The 21,608-nt window shown below is 47.8% G+C and overlaps 1 protein-coding gene across 7 annotated transcripts in view; it reads right to left on the bottom strand.

Moving 5' to 3' along the window:
- Positions 1-21,608, bottom strand: part of ATP2B4 (ATPase plasma membrane Ca2+ transporting 4) — a 98,598-nt gene that overhangs the window by 59,717 nt on the left and 17,273 nt on the right. For 2 of the 7 annotated variants that reach the window (XM_049106935.1, XM_025421207.3), the window contains one exon: positions 14,726-15,098. The exons of the other annotated variants lie outside the window; for them this stretch is intronic. The gene's annotated coding sequence lies outside the window, so the exon portion shown is untranslated. The remainder of the gene's footprint in view (positions 1-14,725; positions 15,099-21,608) is intronic. 7 annotated transcript variants of the gene reach the window in all.

The following is a 21,608-nucleotide window of genomic DNA, read 5'->3' as shown; positions in this document are numbered from 1 at the left end:
ATCACTTCCCAGTTAGGAGGTAGTATACATGAGATTCTCTGGCTTACTCTTCTCCTCCCCATCTGCCATGCTGAGTGATTCTTCAATTCCACAGCAGAAATGTAGTGCCAGAATCAAAGCATCTTTCTGGAGAAAATGTGTCACCCTCCAACCCTGAGCCTCAGGGATCCAGAATTCTCCCTTCTTCTCCAGAGTCACTTTGTACTTCTAAGTTAAAACTAAGTCTATGCACACCCTGGACTCATCACCTACTCTTGGGTGCACCCCCCCCCAAAAATGATCATGCAAGTTCAGAAGGGGGCACATGTAAGGACGTTCACTGGGACGTGACTGGTGGTGAAGGCAACCTGGGATTTTCGTCCAGTGAGAGGCAGAATATATGCACTAGATAATAGGGGATATTATGCAAGAGTTAGAAACCCAGATCAGATGTACACACAACAACACTAGTGATCTTAGAAATATTACTGGGGTGGAGCGGAGTGCTTTAATAGCTCTTACACAAAAACACATGATCTAAAGTGATGCTAGACATTTTAAGGGATGTATTTAAACAAAGAGATATATGTGAGCCCATTAGAATGTTGCTCCTGGGCAGAGAAGGGGATAGATGTGGGATAGGGGGTAACAGTGGGCACACAAATTGGTTTGCATGGGCCAGTGATAAAATGGGCCATGAACTAATGGTATGGTAGGCTCCTTGCTCTGTACCTGAGATCCACACAAAGAAAAGCAAAACATACCATGATCCTGGAAACTTGCAGTCCTATAGGGGTTGTATTGTCTAAAATATGCTATGGTAATGATGACCAAACTTATCTGTTTGGGCCTGATGCCTTCGGGGGCAGGGGAATGTAGGGCCCATCGAGAGCACAAACTTTCTCTACACAGTGATACCAAGAATCGATCCAAGGTTGGTAGCCTGTTCCTAATCATCTGGCTTGCTGAGATTCAGCTCATGTCAAAGGCCCCAGGAACCATCGAGATGAAGACAGGAAGCTTCAGGGCATGGGTTGGGATGCTAAAGCCGAATGTGCCTGAGAGTGCAGTGTCACCCCTCTGGCTTTATTCTAAAATAGCATCAATACATCAAGAGGAGAAAGGGCAGTCCCTCAGACTCAGAGACATGGGGAATGTACCCTCTTCCACATAATCTGAATCATACTGGCCTGGTCACCTCTGTGGCCTCCTGTGACCCACTGGGTGTGGGGGAGCATTCCCAGCAAGCTGTAGATTTAAAAAATGTGGAGGATGGAACCATAACACTGACCACTTCCTTCAGTTGGTTAAAGAGGCCAGGAGCCAATTTCAGGTGGGAGTGACAGGGCCATGCAGAAGGTCTGTTGTTTAATGAAAGGGGTGCTGGCAGCCTCCCACCTGCTCATGGTGAATGCTCAGGATATGGGTTTGCAAGGGCCTCTGCTTCTCACACCCAAGTAGGGAGCAGCTCCCCAGAACCGGGACAGGACACAGACCTTGGGTAGTAACACGCATATGTCCAGTACATATACTTTCTTGGACAACATACATTGCCTTTCTTGGGGCTGCTTTCTGTGGTTTTGCCACATTTTGGTTCCAAGAGAACAAAGGGGCTTTTTAGCAGCTGGATTGGATCTTGTGTTATTTTTAGAAACAAATTTCCGCGGAGTCATGCCAGGCCGGTGGAGAGGGAGAGGAGGGTCAATCTCCCTTGGGTACTGGAGCAGGATCTGGTAGCTCCTAGGTGTCAGGTTCTGGTGGAGCCCTCGGAGGGGAGTGGGGAGACCCCTGACCTCGGACTAAGGAGGCCACAGCTCATCCACCAGAAGGAAGTGTTGCCGGCAGCTGTTCTGCCACCAGAGCTGAGCAGGAGGGAGTAATATTCCTGTATGACCCAGACAGCAGCCAGGGTACCACACATGGACGTCAGGCCTGAATGACAGTCCCATCACCCCCCTCTACTTCATGGCAGTCTCCCCTATACAGAGCACAGAGAACCCCCCATGCCTCCCCAGCCCTTCCCTCAACCCACCCATCCCCTGCAAGTTCCAGGCAGATAAGCAAGGGCTCCACCCCTGAGAGGATGGCATGCATTAGGAAAGGGGACTGGGGGCACTCCCTGATAACATGTCACCCCATCAGCCCAGTTTTGCCCTTCCTGTTCACTAACTGTACCGACGGCAGCCACTATGCCAGCCCTGGGCTTTAGAAAGTGGACAAGCCATTGTCCCCTGCATTTGCAGCCCTTCTTGGAGCAGTGGTTTACAAGCTCAGGTAAGCATCAGCATCCCTGCGGGGGTGGGTACCACCTATGGCTGGGCCCTGCTGCTGCCCCCAGAGTTTCTGATTTGGGGGTGTGAGGGCAGGCCTGGGAATATGTTTCTAACAAGGGTGCTGCCATGGCTGGTCTGGGACCCACACCTTGAGGACCCCACAGAGGTTAGGAAGCATCTCCACAACCACATCCCGAGCACCTCCCGCAACACCAGCTTAAGGTACTGTGTGGGCGTTGAACAGGGGCCCAGTTCAGGCAGTGTTCTTGGATCTAGGCTGATAGCAGAGGGGCACGGGAGGATCTTGTCACAAATCTCCTCCTGCTTTTCCTTCTCCCAGGATGCTGACCTCTGCTCCCATTCACCATTCATCTCAGGGCACCCCCTCTTCCTGGAGGCACCCACAATCCTCCCTAGGAAAGCTTCTCTCCTGTGAGTCCTCGAGAAAATGGACTTAAGAGGACCTCCCGGAACTTGCAAACGGGAGCCAAGTTTTAATTGGAAAGTTGAAACAAGCTACCCCTGAGCTTCAGAACAACCTCTCCTAGGTTCAGGGGAAGCTGAGCACCCTCTGCACCCGTTTCCTGCAGCCCACAGCAGGAGATAGGAGACAGAGGGCTCCTGACGCACGTGATGGGAAATGTGCAAACCCAAGACACTCACCACCCGCTTTGGGCTCTCCCAGTGTTCCTGCCCTGGCCCATCTGGACCTCTGGCAGCCTCCCCCGCCAACCCCCCACCCTCGCACCCCCTTGGGGGGTCCTGCCTGCTGCTCCAGGCCCAGGCCATGGCCAGTGCAGCTGGGGGAGAAGCAGCTGTTTTCCTGTCGGGGTGACAGGCTGCTATAAACACCCGCTCCAGGTTGCTATGGCAAAGCAAGTGTGTAGCCGGGCTACAGTGGAGCTATTTATGTGCCTGTAATGGCAGAGTGGTCTGTTTTTTATTATTTTACTTATAAAGCTTTCCTTCCCCAACCCCCTAATACAGCTTAAAAAAAAAAAAAAAAAAAAAAAAAAAGCCACCGCAACTTCCTCAGGAACAAAAAGAGTATAGCTGGAAAACAGAGCTTAGGACTTGAGCCAGGAATGGGAAAGCTGAAGTGAAGAGTATGATACGTTCATCTCGAGCAGGGGCGGTGTGGCTTCTCGCTTATACAGGCCTGTGGCTTGGCTCCTCAAGGAGCAAGGCCAAACTCGTGTCCTCTCACCTCTGCACCACATATAATATTAAAAGGAGACAAAGCCACTTTGTCTCCTGTCTTTTTGTTAAAGGTGGGCGCCCGCCAGCAGCATTCCTACCCTCTTGCCAACAGCCCCCACTGGCTGCCAGTGTCATCAGGGTGAAGACACCAAGGATCCCACCAGAAGTCATGGAAAAGGAGCCCCCAAACATCCTCCTGGCTGGAGGTCTGCAGGGAATGACTCTAGAGGTGCCTTTGTGGGGACCCGTGTTTCCCCACTTATACAGAGAACTTTCATCCAATTCTCAGCTCTCAGGGAGCTCTGGGGTGAATGGGTACCCTGCACAAGACAGGAAGTCGTAGTCAGGATACCAAGGACCCCTAGCTGGTACCAAGGAGTTGGCACTCAAAGCTCAGATGCTGAAAGATAATCAGAAGTGAGGTTGATTCCTCCTCGGACACACACGTCTTCAAGGCACCAGCACATGGGAAAGGTTTCTGGGAGAGGAGGTGGGGAGTGATCAGAGAGTAGCCACTGGCTGGGGTCACTGTGGCCTTCTGCTTCCTCCACTCGTCCAACCCAAAATGAAGTGAAAAATAAGAAAAAAGAAATGGGCAGTGGGTGATAGGGCAGCTCAAGAAGGGCCAGAGAGAGGAAGGAATTAGCCCATGTAGTAAACACACACACACACACACACACACACACCCCTAAGCCAAATATGTGTACCAACTTTGACAAACATGCTACAGGCTGCGCATCACTAAATGACATCCAAGTAAGAGAGAGTCACCTTCCAGAAACAGCTGGAGGGAATACAAAAGATGCTCCAGGATTTTATCTCCCTCTTTTTCCACCTTATTCCAGATTCTTTTGGATTTGGTATATCCTTAGGAGGAGGGATCAGAAAGACCCCACTGCTGATGGGTATGTTAATCAGATAAAATAGGGGAGTATTAAAAAGAGCAAATCCAACGAACTGTTCCAGTTCCTTCCATCTCAGATTCTAACTGAATGTTTTCCGATGCCGCCGTAACTGTGGAAAGATACTAAGGGAAACCACCCAATGAGACGGGAAGAGGGCAGGAGAAGGGGGAAGCTGCTGCTTTTCCATCAGGAAAGCACCCCTGGCTGCCCCAGGACAGCCCTAGTTAGCTGACAAAGGCCCGCTGGGAAAGTCAAAACTTGGGACAGAAATCTGTCTTGGCAGTACCTTGGGGTCAAAAGAGCAGAGTGGTTGTGGTTTCTAAGCCTGTCAAACCAACTGTCATCAGCATCCCACTGTGCCTGTAGGACAAGAAGGGAGGACGGGGGAGAAGAGGAAAAAGTCCGGTATGGGGCACTGTCCTGGACAGCTGAGAGTGAGTAGGCTGATGACAAGGCTGGTGTCCCAGGCACTGGTGTTTCTATTCCTAAGTCTCAGGATATTAACTCAAACTAAGTGGCCATTATTGAGAGAGACATAAAAAGACAAAGAGAAGCAGACATGTCTCAGGACCTCCAAGGTAGATGAAGCTTCCAAAAATCATGGGGGGCTAGAAAGAACATCTATTCACACATGCCCAGATCCATGGTGACAGACACAGAGCCCATTGTTGAAGACACAAATGGCAGGCAAAGAAGTAACCCAGCCTCAGCTGGCCATTGTTGATGGAAGAGGAGAGAAAGTGGAGAGTGCTGCGTCCTCTTCTTCCAGGTGAGCGGAAAGCTTGTCTTACCTCTCTATCCCAGCCCCTGGGCCAGTGCCTCACCTAACATGGACTTAATAAATGAACCAGGCTACTCTGCTCCAGTATGCTTCCATTTCCTTCCAAGGAAAGAAGAAACATGGATGTCCCAGAAGGAGACTCAATCTCCAGAGAGAATCAGTGACCTGGAAGTCCTAAGAAACACTTCTTCACCACTTGCTCCATATCCCCCTCCTCTCTCTTGGGGTCCTGGAAGACCGACTGGATTGGTGCATCTCTCTTGTTCCCCTGGTCACAGTCCCAGGGCTCTTCTGGTGCAGGCAGAGGGAGACCAGCTATCATTGCAGAAATTGCTCGCTCACTAGGGAGAGGCAAAGGTAAAGAATTTAAGCTCTCCCAACACCCATTCAATTCTAAACTCCCACACACAGTATTTTAAACACCACTGCAGTACCTCCAAAGAAAAGCCTGGGAGAACTATGGTGATGGTGATGGTAGTGGGGACGCCTGTAGGAAGTGGCAAAAAAGGATTCTTTCGCGATTATTTCTGAAGCACTGTGCTGCCAGAAATCATAGAAAAAAATACCCAGCACCAAACTCTTTGGATCTCATCTTTTCCTCCCTATACCTCATTTCCAAGCTTCTCACTTTATTTTTTTATATGTGTGTATATCACTTTTCCCATCTCTCCCTCTCTCCTGGTCTACCAGACTCCTTCCTTTCTTCTCTCCCTCCCTCCCAGCTCCCCCCACCCCATCTATCTCGGTCTCAAAATCTCTCATTCTCTTTTCCACATCTTCTGCAACAGCATGATTGGATGGAATTCCATTCTCCTTATGTGGTAGTTTCTGGAACCGATCAACCCGGTCCAGTGCACATTGGCTCAAGCAGTGGCATGCTGAGAAGCAGTTGGGCACTTGTGGGGCTGTCACAGTGAGCACCAACACAGAGCCAATCCATGCCTCTGGGGTCATGGGCAATGGACCAAGGGCACACAGAATGAACTCTCTGAGTCTGTCTGCATCCTCCCACAGCCTCTGCAGCTTGCCTGGCTAAACGAAATATGTAGCATCCAACTGTGCTTGAAATATAGGCAAATGGCCAACATGGAGGCCCCAGAAGTGAGGAGCCCTAACGAGATGGGAGAAAAGAAAGGGTACGACTATTCAGTGGATTAAAAGCTAAAGTTAGGTTTAGCATGCTCAGCCGCATTCCCAGTCTGGCATAAATAAGAAGACAGCCTGATGGAGGAAGGGGCTGGGAGCTGGACAGATGGAAAGGCACCTAAGTCCACAATCTGACTCTGGCTCCTCTCAAAGCACCCACAGAAGTGGAAAAGTCAAGAACCCAACACAATCAGCTAGTGCTATCCAACCACAAGCTACCAGATAGTTCCATTCTCCCACTTCACTTTCATTTGGAGTGTAGCACACATGCGTAGGGAACAGACTTCTGGAGGCTGGATCCAGCTCCCTGGCGACACGGCTGCCTTCTGCCCAACCACTTTGTGAGGATTCGAGGACTCCCAGAGGGACCGTGACCCACCAGAGCCAGACCTCTGCTGGTGTCTTACAGTATCTGCCCAACGTTTGCTTCTGTAAAAGCTTACAGGAGTACCCCCCCCCCCCCCCCCCCCAGGCTCACACACTCTGGCCAGCTGCTCCAAATCAGTAAGCTCTCCATCACCAGAGAACAATCCTTCTCGGCAGGCCAGCTGGGGGAAGTGGGGGAGTGCTCCCCCTTCAGGGTCTCAGCCCTGAACCCTCCCTGTGCGAGCGGCCAAGTCCCAGGAGAAGCTGAGGACACATCAGCGGCTCTCCCTGCCCCCTCCTCCTGTAGGCAGCCGAGAAAGAGGACTCCTCCGAGGGGGAAGTCCCGGGGCAGCGAGGCCTGGAAACTTTGCCGTCTAAGGCTGTGGAATCCTTCTACTGGGCTCCTGCAGTTAATCACTGTGGCTCCCTGGATTCCCGATTTGGGCTTTAAAAGGTAGCACCAGAGCAAGAAGGACAAACATGTTGAGGAGATGAAAAAGAAAAAGAAAAAGAAAAAAAAAAAACAGTTGGTAGAAGCTAACAGATAACCACCTCCAACACCAGTCTTCTGAGCAGCTGAGGAAGCGTGAGGAGGGGGAGAAGAAACGTGCAGGAGCAAAATAAGTATAGACCACGTTTCAGAATGCTCTTCAGGGTTCCCGGATAGTGTTGCCTGTCTTTATACTCCAGACTCTACAGAACACCTCACTCCCATTGCTAACCTGCTTGTGAGAAGGGGTTGGGTTGTCTGAAACGTTCTCCTCTTAGCACATCTGAAAGATCAGAGGCTCTTGTCCCCTTTTGGAAGAAAGAGCCCAGAGAGCTCACAGCTGTTAGTGTGAGGCTTTGGGACATTAACTTCCAAGATGGTAGAAGTGGCCTCTTAGGCCAGGTTTCCATGGTTTCCGAGAGAACAAACAGAGGTTTGGCTCTGAAGAGGGGTAGGAGGGTGAACTGCCTTTTCTTCCTATGGGAATAGTTTCAAGAGCCAAGACAAGAGGGGGATATGGTAAACTGCTGAGGAGGTCACAGAAAATTCTAGGAGAAAGAAACTGGACAGTCTTGACAATTCCCGTTCTTTCTGGGGAGGCCGGGGGTGGAAGGCCCCCTTAACAGGATATTTTTTTTAATTTTTTTTTAAATTTTTATTTATTTATGATAGTCACAGAGAGAGAGAGAGAGAGGCAGAGACATAGGCAGAGGGAGAAGCAGGCTCCATGCACCGGGAGCCCGATGTGGGATTCGATCCTGGGTCTCCAGAATCGCGCCCTGGGCCAAAGGCAGGCGCCAAACAGCTGCGCCACCCAGGGATCCCCCCCTTAACAGGATATTAAGGCAATTCTCAGGGGCTGAGATAAACCTAGGAAGTATAGGAAGACAAGCAACTTCTCTCTCTAACGTGCCCAGCCAACCTCGAAGAATGGAGCAGAAGTTGAGCTGCTTTGGGAAAGGCAAGGACCTCCAAAGATTCTGAGTTTTGCTCGCAAGGAGGGCCGGGAGCCAACCATCCCCAGAAGTGACGTATGGAGGTGCTGATCCCCAGAACTGAAGCCCATCCTATCAGCCATCCTTAATGCCAACAATAGCACCCTACCTTCCCGGGCCCCCCAGGCAGGACTCTTTCACTCTTTTTCCAAAGGAGCCAGATGGGGCAGCACATGGTCAAGCGCCAAAATGCTACCATGTCCTCCTAGCAGGGGCTGCCCGTGAAGCAGGGCCACCTGGCCAAGGAATTTCCTTGCAAACTTCTGGAAGCGATCTGCATTGCGCGAGAACCCCTTGGATGCCTCCTCCAGAGCTGGTGCCTGCTTGGCTCCTCCTGGGGACATGGTAAGGAGCTGCTTGGTGACTCTGCCACACCCAGAAGCAGTGATCATGGCACCTCTGTAGGTTAAGTACCACGTGTGCTCTGCCACCTTCTCAAAGCAGAGTGAGGCCGGGGGTTGACCGACTACAAACTAGGAGGCAGGCTAGACCTAATCCCAATGTCATCACTGGCAGTTGCACTTGCCAGTAAGTTCCTGGCCTTTTCGGGGAGCAGACCCTCTGCTTTTCCTACCAACTGTATCAGACATCTCATAGAATTCCAGAATCACAGTCATGAAGGGAACTTTAAGGAAAATAGAATACAAACCCCCTCACTTGATAGCAAAGCACAGATGAGTCAAGCACGGTGCTAGGCATTGGGACAAAAAGGCTTTGCAATCGACAATAGAAAAGTAGGATACAGGCAGAGGCCAAGGAGGCCAAGAAATCTGTTATCAGATGTCAAATGAAGGGTGGAGATCTCTCCCTTACCTGTTCCCCTGCGTGTGTCCAACACCCCCAGGCTCTGCCCCGCAGGTTGTCTTGCAGCCATCAAGCTGCTTCCAGGAAGAGTTCACTCACAGTATGGACTTTCCCTGGTGGCTCAGGCCCACACCAGGAGCAAAGGGGAGCTTTCTTAGGGCGTTCCAGCTGTGCAGAGTGCACTCTGAACATGGATACCAGGTAAGGAGATGGCTGGGAGTGAAACAGTGTAAGTTTTGCCGGGTAGGTCATACACCTAGAGGCTGTACCCATCTGAAGGGGGCATCTTTTGAACATCTTTATAAATGTGCCTTAGGCTAGTAGCTGCACTTAGCTGTCAACCTGGAACATGGCTTGGATCCCCAGGCCCTAAGAAATATCTAACGAAGAAAACCAGAAGTGAATCCAGTTTGACCAGGGGATGCACCAGAGTTGCTGAGGTACCAGAGTTGCCAGCCCCATGGCCCCAGTCCCTCCCGGAGCTCTGCCTGCAGGCCAGAGCTGCCCTCTCAGCTCATGGGCTCTCCCGTAACAGCTCTTCCCAAGCAGCCTTTCCCTCCAAGGCCCCTCCTCCAAATCCATTTTTCCTGGGCCTTAGAATTCTCAGCTGAAAGCCAAGGATAATGAGAATAGCCCAACTCTGATGAAAGCTAAGAGGATTGCCACTACTTTTATGTACAAAGGCTCACGGACTTTGCATTAAGAAGCTATTGAGCCACGGAAGCCAACCCAGGAGGCTTGCTTCTCGCTCAGAGTCTCCCAGTGCCTCCGGCTCCCTCATTCCTATGCTTCCCAGTCCTGGGTCTGGGTCTTGGGCTCTATGTACCAGGAATACATTGGTCCTCCCCACTCATGGACTTCTCCAGAATCTCCAACTTTTGCAGCTCCTTCTGGGGAATGGTCTGCCTGAGGTTCCTTGTTACGTGGCGTCAGCAAGACTGAGCAGAAAGGCAGAAAAGTTCATGACAGTCAAAGAAGCTCGTGGTAAGAACTCACATCCGGGTAACGCCTCACTGTTTCAAAGCACTCTGTGTGATCTTTGGGACAGCCTTTTAAGGTAGACAGGACTGATGATATTATACTTTCTATCAATTTTATAACACATGGTCTTTAAGGGGATGTGACTCAGTGAGGGCCATGCAACCACAGGAAGAGCCAGAAAGAAGCTAAGACATACTACGTGCTGCACAGTCCTATACAGCAGGCAAAGGTAGAGGAATCAGAACCGGAAAGCAGCCTCTAGTCAACCATCAGGTAATGTGAGGCCCCACCCAGGACACTGGAGCTGGGGGATTCCTGTCCTGATGAACTCAGAGGCTTAATATAGGTTCTTCTACTTCCTCCCGGAGGTACCTGTGAGACACACTGAAGGTATGCATGATGCCAGTGTGTGTCATCCTCTTAGCCTGTGGACACCTTGGGGGTATAGACTGCGGTCCAGACAGAGGCAGCACAGCTGGTGGGGCACCAAAGGAGTAGAAAAGGGGGACAACAGAAAGGGGAACAGAAGAGGGTGAGGAAGCTTCAGGGAAAGGAAGGAAGGGGGCCTTCCTAAAGGGAACTAGCAGACCTCGAAGTCTCACTAAATAAGACAGGACATGCCTGTGTTAAGAAGCCCCCAGGGGCACCCAGGTGGCTCAGTCAGTTAAGTACCTGCCTTCAGCTCAGGTCATGATCTCAGGGTCCTGGGATGGAGCCGCTCAGCAGGCGGGGCGGGGGGTCTGCTTCTCCCTCTCCCTCCACTTACGCTTTCTCTCTCTCTCTATCTCTCAAATACAGTCTTAAAACAAACAAATAAGCAGAGGAAGCCCCAGAGTTATATTTCAGGGCCTACAGAAATCCTGAAGTGCTTCAAGCCAAGCAGGACACCAGAAACGACAGATTGATGAGGGGAAGAAATACACATATACTCAAAAATATAAGCGTAGAACACACAAAAACTGCTCTACAAACAGACCTTTTGCCTACAATCCCGAGAGCAGAGCACGCCTGGGGTGACAGCAGTTTCTGTCCCCAGGAAAGCAGGCCAAAGCAAAGTCTTAGCCCCAATTAATCCCCGCTCTCCTCTCCAGCTAGCACATCCAGGTTCAGGGGATGTCACTCACATTATCTGTTGAGAAGACAGACCTTGGGAAGGGTGAAGCCCCAGAAGAGGCTCCAGACCAGAGCTTACAAACAGCACACTGCACTGCACCCTCCCCCCACTCACCACCACCTCCTCAGTTTCCTGCTTCCAGGAGACTGTTCTCTCCATATTACTGCAAACTATGATATACATGAGGAGGTTTGATTCAAGACAGCGTCCGTCAACAGATGGATGGATACACCGAATGTGGTCTATCCAGTGAAATATTATTCAGCCTTAAAAGGGAAGGAAATTCTGACACCTGCCACAGCATGGATGAATCTTGAGGATATTATGTTCAGAGAAAGAAGCTAGACCCTAAAGGACAAATATTGTAGGATTCCATTTAGATGAAGTGCCTACTCTAGGCCCAAATTCAGAAGTAGGAAGTAGAGTACAGGGTTGCCAGAGGCTGGGGAAAGAAGGTGGGGTGCTATTTTTTTTTTTTTTTTTAAGAAGGAGAGTAGGGAGGGGCAAGGGGAGATGGAGAGAGAGAGAGAGAATCTTAAGCAGGCTCCACACTTAGTCTCAGCCCAATCTCATGACCCTGAGATCATGACCTGAGCCTAAATCAAGTCGGACACTTAACTGACTGAGCCACCCAGGCACCCTGGGATGCTACATTCAACAGGTGCAGAATTTCTGTTTGGGATGATGACAAAGTTCTGGGAATGGATGGTGGTGACGGCTGCACAACAGTGTGAATGTAATTAATACCACTTAATTGTTCACCTAAAAATGGTTAAAAGGTTAAATTTTATGTTCTATTTTACCACAGTAAAATTACACACACACACACACACAAAGATAGGAAAGCAAATGGAACAGTGCTGGTGTAGGCAGGTGCGAAAGGCAGAAGGGAGGAGCAGAATGAAGTTCAGTACTGTGGAGTCTGGTTGCGGCTGCCACCCGGAGCTCAGGCCCATCTTGGTAATGGAGGTGGAGCCCCAGTGGCACAGAGGTCAGTTATCCCAGACAGTGGCCTCTGACACATCCGGAGCCAGGAGCCCACGGATGGCCTGGCCCAACACAACAGGTGACCTGGCAAGGCCAAGTGGTAAGGCCAAAGGGAGGGTAATAGACTGGGCTCTCTGGACACCATGCTCTGTGTGTGTGTGTATGTGTGTGTGTGTGTGTGTGTGCGTAGGAGGGCAGTACAGGCCGTGGTGGAAGGGCACTGAGGGTGATGGACCGTTCTCTTTTCAAACAGAAGGGAATACGCTGGCTTTCACCTACTCTCCCGAAACCACACTATCACTGGCTCAGAGCACAGAGGCATCTGTGGAGAGCGGGTATATCTAAGGCCTTCCTGACTCACAAGAGAAACACAGGGTCTTCCTCTTTTTGAGGCCCTTGTATATGATTTTGTTTGATCCTCCCCACAAACTTGGGAAATGGATAATGCTGCCCCCATTTTACAGAGAGGAAAACTGGCTAAGCACCTTGTCTAGGGCCACATAGTATTCTGCCACAATATCGCCTTGCTTTCCAGATACGAGGGCTCATTTTCTCTTTGTCTCTTAGGGTCCAGGGATCAAGAGCACAGGCTCTGCAAGCAGACAGACCCAAAACCCAGTTCCACTGTCATTACCTGTTTGACCTTGAGAAAGTTAGTTATTGTCTCTGTTTATGTTTGGGTAGTGATAAACTAGGGATCATCATACTGACCCCATTTAAAATGTTTTGCAAGATTTTGAGATAATTAAATAATCCACATAAAAGGCACACAGTGCTGCCCCATAGCAAGCACTCAAACATAATTCTTGTGGTTATTATGGAATGCTATCAATCAGCCCATTTCACCTCGTGGGTGTAGAGCCATGAGGGGCCTGCTCACCAGTCTAAAAAGTGAGTGTGGAAATAACACAGTATTTCCCTGGCATTGGGAACATTATGGTTGGAAGGGACTTAAAGTCATTTAGAGTAATCTCTTGTCCAGTGTTAGAAACCATTCTCCTTGGGGCGCCTGGGTGGCTCAGAGGTTGAGTGTCTGCCTTTGGCTCAGGTTGTGATCCTGGGGTCCTGGGATCAAGTGCCATGTTGGGCTCCTCGAGAGGGAACCTGCTTCTCCCTCTGCCTGGGTCTCTGCCTCTCTCTCTGTTGTTCATGAATAAATAAATAAAATCTTAAATTTAGAAAAAGAAACCATTCTCCTCTTACTGCTCCCTATGAGCCTACTCATTAGCTCCTACTTTCCCTTATATTAAATTGGGGCCTAATTTGTGATCTCCAGCACCCCAGGGATTGGTGTGCATTCTTCGAGTCTTATAACCTCTTTTGTGATAGCTTCTATTATCTCCTCTCAACAGTTGAAGAAACTGAGGCCTAAAATCCTACAGTTAACTAGCAGTCAAGCTGGGCCATGAACTTGGGTCTGCCGGATTCCGAAGTTCATATTCTCAGCTATCACATGATACTGCAGCATTAGAGAAGAGAGGAAAAATCTACTACATAGTAGAGGGGAAAGTAGCTATGGTTGAATTCCAAATCTACCATTTAGCAAGCATCTAGCATTTAATGAGCATTATTTGGTGTCAAGTATTCTATGACCATTTTTACAGATAAGAAGACTGAGGGGCAGGGCGCCTGGGTGGCTCAGTCGGTTAAGTGTCGGTCTCTTGATTTCGGCTCAGGTCACAATCTCAGAGTTGTGATTGAGCCCAGCATGACGCCCCGGATGGAGCCCCACAAAGAGCCCCATGTCGGGCTCCACACTCAGTGGAGCTCTCCCACTGTGTGTGTACATGCACATTTGCTCTCTCTTTCTCCAAAATAAATAAATACATCTTTAAAAAAAAAAGACTGAGGGGCATTTTTATGTTCAATACCACAAAGTTCCTAAGTTAGGGAAGGTGAGTTTCATATTCACGTTGATGTCTTTCCTTTCACCATGCTGTTTCTCAGGAAATAGTTTGCTCATCTTTTTTCTTTTTTTTTAAAGATTTTATTTATTTCTTCATGAGAGACACACACAGAGAGAGGCAGAGACACAGGCAGAGGGAGAAGCAGGCTCCATGCAGGGAGCCCAACGTGGGACTCGATCCTCGGACTCCAGGATCATGCCCTGGGCCGAAGACAGGTGCTAAACCGCTGAGCCACCCAGGGATCCCACAGTTTGCTCATCTTTATATAGTATCCACACTCACTTCTTTTTCATTCATTCTTTAACAAATGAGTTTCTTTCTTTTTTTTTTTTTTTTTAACAAATGAGTTTCTACTGAGTTCCAGACTTTGTTTTGAGTACAAAGATGCAGTGATAATGGAAACTATAATTTTTATGCCTTCTTTTTGCATGGTACTCGTATGTATATCACATGAAATTATGAATGTTAACGAATCAAAATGACTCCATGGTAGCTACTCAATAAGTGGCAATAGTTATTATTTTTTCTAGATCACAATCTTAAATATTTTTTAATGGCCACATTTTCTATGGTCTTCATTCATGTTTCCTTTTCTTTTTTCCCATTTTCTTAGTTTGAAGTTACATTATTCCTAGTTTTTTAGTGTTAGCCTAGAAATACTAACATGTATATATATATATATATATTTATTTTTTTTTAACATGTATATTTAACTTAAAAATTCTCAATAACCAATATCTTTAACTTCTTTCCAAACAACACATGGACCTTAGATCACCTGAACTCCAATTACTCACCTTTCAATTTATACACCAAGGCCTTTATTTGCCCTCATTCTTGGAAGACTGTCATTGATGGTAGAATCCTGCATTAGCAGTTATCTTCTCAGTGCTTTGCAGATATTATTCCAATTGTCTTCTGGCTCTTAATGGTTGAGGTTGAGAAATTAGTTGTCAGTCTAAATGTCATTCCCTGGAAAGCAATTTACCTTCTGGGTTTACTCTTAAAATAATTTATCCTTGGTGTTCTGTAGTTTCATTTTGATGTGTCTAGGGGTGAATTTTATTTATTCTTCTTGGGATTCATTAGGTATAATGATTGTACTTCAATGATTCTTGACCACTGCTTCTTCAAATCTTGTCATATTCCTATTTTCTCCATTATTTCCTCCTGGAACATTAATTAAAGGTGTACTGAGATCTTTTTATTCTGTTCCAAGCATAGGCAAACTATGACACAGGGTCCAAATCTGACCTGCTGCCTGTTTTTGTAAAGGAAGTTTAATTAGCATCTAGCCATACCCATTCATTTACATATTGACTATGGGCTGCTTCCACACTACAACAGCAGAGCTGAGTAGTTATTACAGAGACCATACGGGCTTCAAAGCCTAAAATATTTACTCCTTGGATCTTTACAGAAAAAGTTTGTCAACATGTACTCTATTTTCCTGCCTTTATACCTCTTCCACATATTCCATCCTCTTTTCCATCATCTATATAATTCCTTCAGCAATATCTTCCAATTCACTAGCTTTACCATCAGCTGTAATATATTATTTTTTAAACTATTCATTGAATTTAAGTTTCTTCTACTTCTACTATTTTTTCATTTCTATTAGCTCCCTTGGATATCTGCCTGGTCAGTTGAGTTTCTTGTCCATCATTCTTTCAGTACCCTCTTATTTCTTATAACATATTTTTAAAGATTTATTTATTTATATTAGAGAGAGAGAGACAGTGCGTGCATGAGCATGGGGGGAGGGGAAGAGGGAGACCGAGAATCCAAGCAGAGATCAGTGCAAAGCCCAACATGCGGCTTGATCTCAGGCCTGAGCCAAAACCAAGAGTCAGACACTCAACTGGCTGAGCCACTCAGGAGCCCCTCTGATAACATATTTTAAAAATATTTTTTTTCACTTTATGTTTTTAAAGATTTTATTTTTAAGTAGTCTCTACTCCCAATGTGGGGCTCCAACTCACAACCCCAAGATCAAGAGTCACACACTTCACCAACTGAGGCAGCAAGGTGCTCCTATTTTCTATACCTAATAACTCCAATATCTGCGATTTCTGTGGGTCTGATCTATGCAGTGTTATTTATGTTGCTCAGCTTCATTGGTAATCAAAGAACTGCATATCAAGACCACTAAGAGACATTATTTACACCACTCATTTGGCAAAAATTTAAAAATCTGATGATACCAAGTACTTGAGAGGACATGGAATAATAGTAGCTCTTATACTTCACTGGTAGGGGCAGAACTACTACAAACATATCAGGAAACAACCTGCTATTATCTTGTAAGGTTGAATATTCATATACCAAGACCTAGCAATTCCCTTCTGAGATCTATACTCAGGAGAGACTTGCACACATGTACCAGAAGATATAAATAGGAATGTTGCTGCAGTACTGTTTATAACAGTGAAACAGGGTGATACCCTCACCCATAGAATATTATATAGCAGTGAAAATGAATGAACTTCAGTCACATTCAACAGGGATAAGTCTTAGTATAACAATACTGAATGAAAATAAACAAGCCCCAGAAGACTGTATACAACATATACTTTTAATAAAGAATATAAAGCAAAACTAAGTACTATATTTGCTTAGGCATACATACATTTATCAAGAGAATGGTAAACACAAAATTCAGGATATTGGTCGGAATGGGTGACAAGGTGGGGTCATGGGATATTAAGGGCACATAGGTGGATGCAAGTTATGATAGATCTCATTTTTGGCCTAGGTGATGGGTTCAGGTATCTTCGTTAGGTTATTAAAATACATAAACAACCTATATAAATAAGTAGTGAAGAGAGATATGCATAAACCAGTGAAGAAAATCTATCATAAATATTCAATTTCGTATGCCTGAGAAATAAAGCAAGCTAGAGATGAGAAGAAAAATAGGTTTCCACTATATCTGTCTGCAACATTTTTTAATCTTAACAATCAAAGATAGGCATGGATCTACCAAAACTTAGTAAGACTGTTTTAGATGAGAACTTCTATTGTCAGTTTCAAGGTCTAAAAATGTCCTTGAACAACGTAGTCAGTATTGGACCATATGAGCCTAATATGAAAGTAACAATCAACTTAGAAATTCTAATTCTGGGGGTGGGGTGCAGGTGGGGATAAGGGTGGTGGGGTGGAGATGAGAGTCAAGGGAAACAGGGCACAGGGGCTGAGAGCCAGAAGGGAGCACACAGAAGGAAGGTGGGAGAGAGAAGGCCACAGTGACCTGGTCACCAGCTTTGGGTTGGGAGAGGTCAAAGAGAGGTATCATTTCATAAAGGAGGGAGACTCAGGGAATTAGCAAATGGGGGCCCAGGCCCGTGAGGGCTTCTCCTCTTGGATGCAAAGTGAAACAGTCTGGGGAGAGTGCCAACCCCTTCCCACTGAGACTTCTTGGGTCCTACAGCTGGTGCCAACCCCACCCAGCCAGGGTGCTCTGGGCCCAGGTCTCTGGAGGGGGACCAGCTGCCCAGCCTCCTCCCACCACAACCCATTCGGCCTCCCACGCAGTGGCCTCGTCCTGGTGAGCAGACAGGCAGAGCCCCACACCGGTAAGCCCTGTGGCTCCTTCCAGCGCTGACATGATAGGATTCTAGGACTTCTAGGCCCTGTGCGCCCTTGCCCGGGGCTGGGCAGTTCTGACGTGTTGGCCAGCTCCGCTGCAGCCCAGCTCTGCCGGCCTGGGAGCAGCTGGGGTACTAACGCTTCAGCCCTTTCCAAGTCTGGCTGGACACCAAAGCCCCCCAAGAAGGTGGCGGCTCCACCCTGGCCAGCTAGCGATGGCTCACAGAGGGGCAGTGACTCACCGTGCCCCGCTCCCTCCCCCAGGACCCTGTCTTCCTCGAGCCACACCCTGGGGAGGAATCCCCACCCTTCAGCCCTGGGGACACCGTGGGGAAGCCAGCCAGTTCTCACCCCACCCTTCTCTTCACCTGGCCTGCCTCACACCCCAAGAGCAACGCCCTGTGGTTTCAGTGGCTCAGCCGACTGCTCAGCAGGGTTTTCTGGAGAGCCCCGTGCTGAGCAGCCCTGGCCTCTGGGAAAGGCCCGGCTCCACACTTTGCCCTGCAGGGCAGGCCCCCTAACTGTTGATCAATGCTCGCATGATGTCCGAGGGCAGGGACGAAAACTGAGGTGATTCAGGGATGTCAGCATGAAAGGCACTGTTTATATCCCGCTGGAAGGGAAGGGCGAGGTAAAATCCCAGATGCTCTGACCCAGCCTATTACACTACATACATAGTGAATGTCTCAGTCCTCACTGTGCGGTGCTGATATGACAGGGAGGTAAACTGGAGGGCACCCCACTGTGCCTAGGGGGAACCTGAGCCCTAGAATAGAGCCTGGCCTGGTCAGAGCACAAGCAGGAACCTCTTGCTTTCCGTGGCCTTAGTTCTCTTGTAAAATTGAGGGGCTGGAGTTGTGGCTCCTTCCAGCGCTGACATGATAGGATTCTAGGACTTCTAAGTCTTAGTCAATTACTGGCTCAGCTCAGCATCCTCGCAAACACCTCTGAGCTCTGAAGATGTACTTCCACACAGGGAGAGTGCTTTTAACCTCTCAAACACTTCTATGCAGATTCCATACTCTCCCCCTGGTTATTGTAAGGATCCTTTGTGATTAGGAACAAATAACAAATGAGGAAACTGACCTCAGAGGTTAAGGAGTTTGCTCAAGGTCATGCTGTTAGCTAGTGGCATGGTCAAGAGTAGAATTCAATCAAGGGGCTCTTTTTAATGCCTTGAGAGTCCCAGATTTTCCACCTACCTTGAGCAACGCGGTCACACTGGCTGGTATGACTCTCATCTACAGCCTTAGAGAAAATCAACTGAATGCATGGGAGAGGGCTCAAATTTTACACTTGATCTTAGCCAAAAGGCTGAGAAGCGATGAGGGCTCAAATTTTATATAAGAGGGAGAAATGGCCTTCCAGACCTCAGAGGAGTCAGGCAAATGAGGAGGGGTTTCCCTCATCCAAGAATCTTCATAAATAATAATCTGCACATTTATGGGCACTCTACAGTATACAAAGTACTCCCATATTCATTTTCCCTTGTGATTCTTGTAATAACCCTATAAGGTATTTAGGACTCTATTAACTGATACTTTGAACAGAATGAAAAGGCTACAGTTTAGCAGTTAAGTGACATGTACAATGATAGCACCCTGCTTTCTTCCTGTGTTGCTGTAGAAGGTTCTAGAACAACAAATCATGAAGATTCTTCTTACATTCAAAACGGAAACCCAAAGCATCTCTCTCCATTTTTCTCATCTATCTCCCTAAGATGGCCTAGGAAGGAGAAAGGTGCAGGGATGGAAACTCTCTGTGTGCCAGGAGACAGACCATGGGCAGAGATGGTAACAGTCTTCCCTAGAGTCACACAGTGAGGTGGTACGAGCTCATGGATGAACCCAAAACCTCCTATCTCAGCCCTGGAGCCTGTGCCGAACACATGCCAACATTCTTTGGATAAGACTGTATCTGTCACCAGGGGTCTGTCACTCTTGAATTTATAACAGGCAGTTGGTACAAACTTCAAGAGGCTTGCAAGTCAGGTTGTCATTCCAAATGTGTGTCGAGTTACCGACTGCAAGCATCAACTCTGTCCTGTTATATAAGCTAGATATGGTCTCTGCCCCCCAGCCCTGTATTTGCTCATTATCTTATGGCTGGTGACAGCCTCCTGTTCTTCCTCTGCCCCTCCCTGCTCTATTCTTGGATGATTCATTTTTTTAAAGTTTCTTTTCTTTAAAAATATAGCTGCAGATAAAATCTACCCAGCCTCTTTCACACATACACATTTAAGAGAAGACGGCAGGAAAGCCTCATGGTTCTTTCCAACCAGAGGCCAGTGTGAGAGCACAAAGTCACCAGGCAGAGCCAGTCTAGTCTCTCTGCCGTTAGTGAGTAATTCCACTCACAGGTTTATAGGGGCTTGATTTAGAGTGTTCTGTGTCTGCTTCCAGAACTCCTGGCCTGTGTAGAAGCCACTTTGCATTTGTAACTCTCACTTCAAACATAAGTTGGCCAGTACCTTCGTGAGGGATCCAGACACATATGAGGGAGGGAACTTCTCAAAGGCAATTCAAGAGTTGCCAGCTTTCTCTGATCCTTCTCTGATCTCTTCAGCCCAGGTTCAGACTTCTGCGCCCCACCCAGGCTGGCTCTGGACTGTCCACTCTCAAGGAAAAGGCTGCGGGGATCTGTATCTTTATTTCTCTTCTAAAATCACACCAACCCTTTGCTTCTGGTTGCCTGCTCTTTGTAGATTCCCTGGACCCTATTTGAGACTGAGTTGTGGCCAATTCCTCATAGTGTAGGAAAATACTCGTGATACAGATAGGATTGTGTAGGAAAAGATTAGAACCCAAACCACAGTATTTGGGGGTGGCTGGCTGGCTCAGTTGATGGAGCAGGTGACTCTTGACCTTGTGGGTTCAAGCTCTCGAGTTGGGTGTAGAGATTGCTTAAAGATAAAGTCTTAAAAAAATAAAATCTTGGGATTCCTGGGTGGCGCAGCGGTTTGGCACCTGCCTTTGGCCCAGGGCGCGATCCTGGAGACCCGGGATCGAATCCCACGTCGGGCTCCCGGTGCGTGGAGCCTGCTTCTCCCTCTGCCTGTGTCTCTGCCTCTCTCTCTCTCTCTGTGACTATCATAAATAAATAAAAATTTAAAAAAAATCTTTAAAAAAACTTCAATATCTAATACGTTTCCTATTTTTCAAAATGTATATACTCACAAATGTATAGATAGAAAAGAATACTAGGGGGGCACCTGGGTGGCTTAGCGGTTGAGCATCTATCTGCCTTTGGCTCAGGTCATGATCCTGGGGTCTTGGGATCGAGACCCGCATGGGGCTTCCTGCGGGGAGCCTGCTTCTCCCTCTGCCTGTGTCTCTGCCTCTCTCTCTCTGTGGCTCTCATGAATAAATAAATAAAATCTTTAAAAAAGAAAAGAATACTGGGATCCCTGGGTGGCTCAGCGGTTTAGCGCCTGCCTTTGGCCCAGGGCGCGATCCTGGAGACCCAGGATCGAATCCCATGTCGGGCTCCCGGTGCATGGAGCCTGCTTCTCCCTCTGCCTGGGTCTCTGCCTCTCTCTCTCTCTCTCTCTCTCTCTGTGACTATTATTAAAAAAAAAAAAAAAAAAGAATACTAGAGAGTACACCAAAATGCTAACAGTTATCTCTGGACTTAGGGACATCTTATTTTTTCCTTTATGCTCTTCTGAATTTTCCAAACTTTCTAGAATGATCTTGTGTGGAAGCAGTAGAGAGCTCAGATTCTGGAATTTGAGAGGCATGGTTTGAATTCCACATTCCCCACTTAGTAGCTGTGGGACCTTGGATAAAATATTTTATCTCTCTGGGCCTTGGTTTTTTTCTCTGGGAAAAAGGAGAATAGAAACAACACCTTCCTCCCAGGATTGTCCTGAGGAGGAATGGAGGTCATGCAGTTTAAACATTTGGTGTTGGGGATCCCTGGGTGGCGTAGCGGTTTAGCGCCTGCCTTTGGCCCAGGGCGCGATCCTGGAGACCCGGGATCGAATCCCACGTCAGGCTCCCAGTGCATGAAGCCTGCTTCTCCCTCTGCCTATGTCTCTGCCTCTCTCTCTCTCTCTCTGTGACCAGTGACCATCATAAATTAAAAAAATAA

This window comes from Canis lupus, chromosome 38 (assembly GCF_003254725.2).
Source record: "Canis lupus dingo isolate Sandy chromosome 38, ASM325472v2, whole genome shotgun sequence".
Lineage (NCBI taxonomy): Eukaryota > Metazoa > Chordata > Mammalia > Carnivora > Canidae > Canis > Canis lupus.
This window is presented reverse-complemented; position numbering and strand designations above follow the sequence as displayed.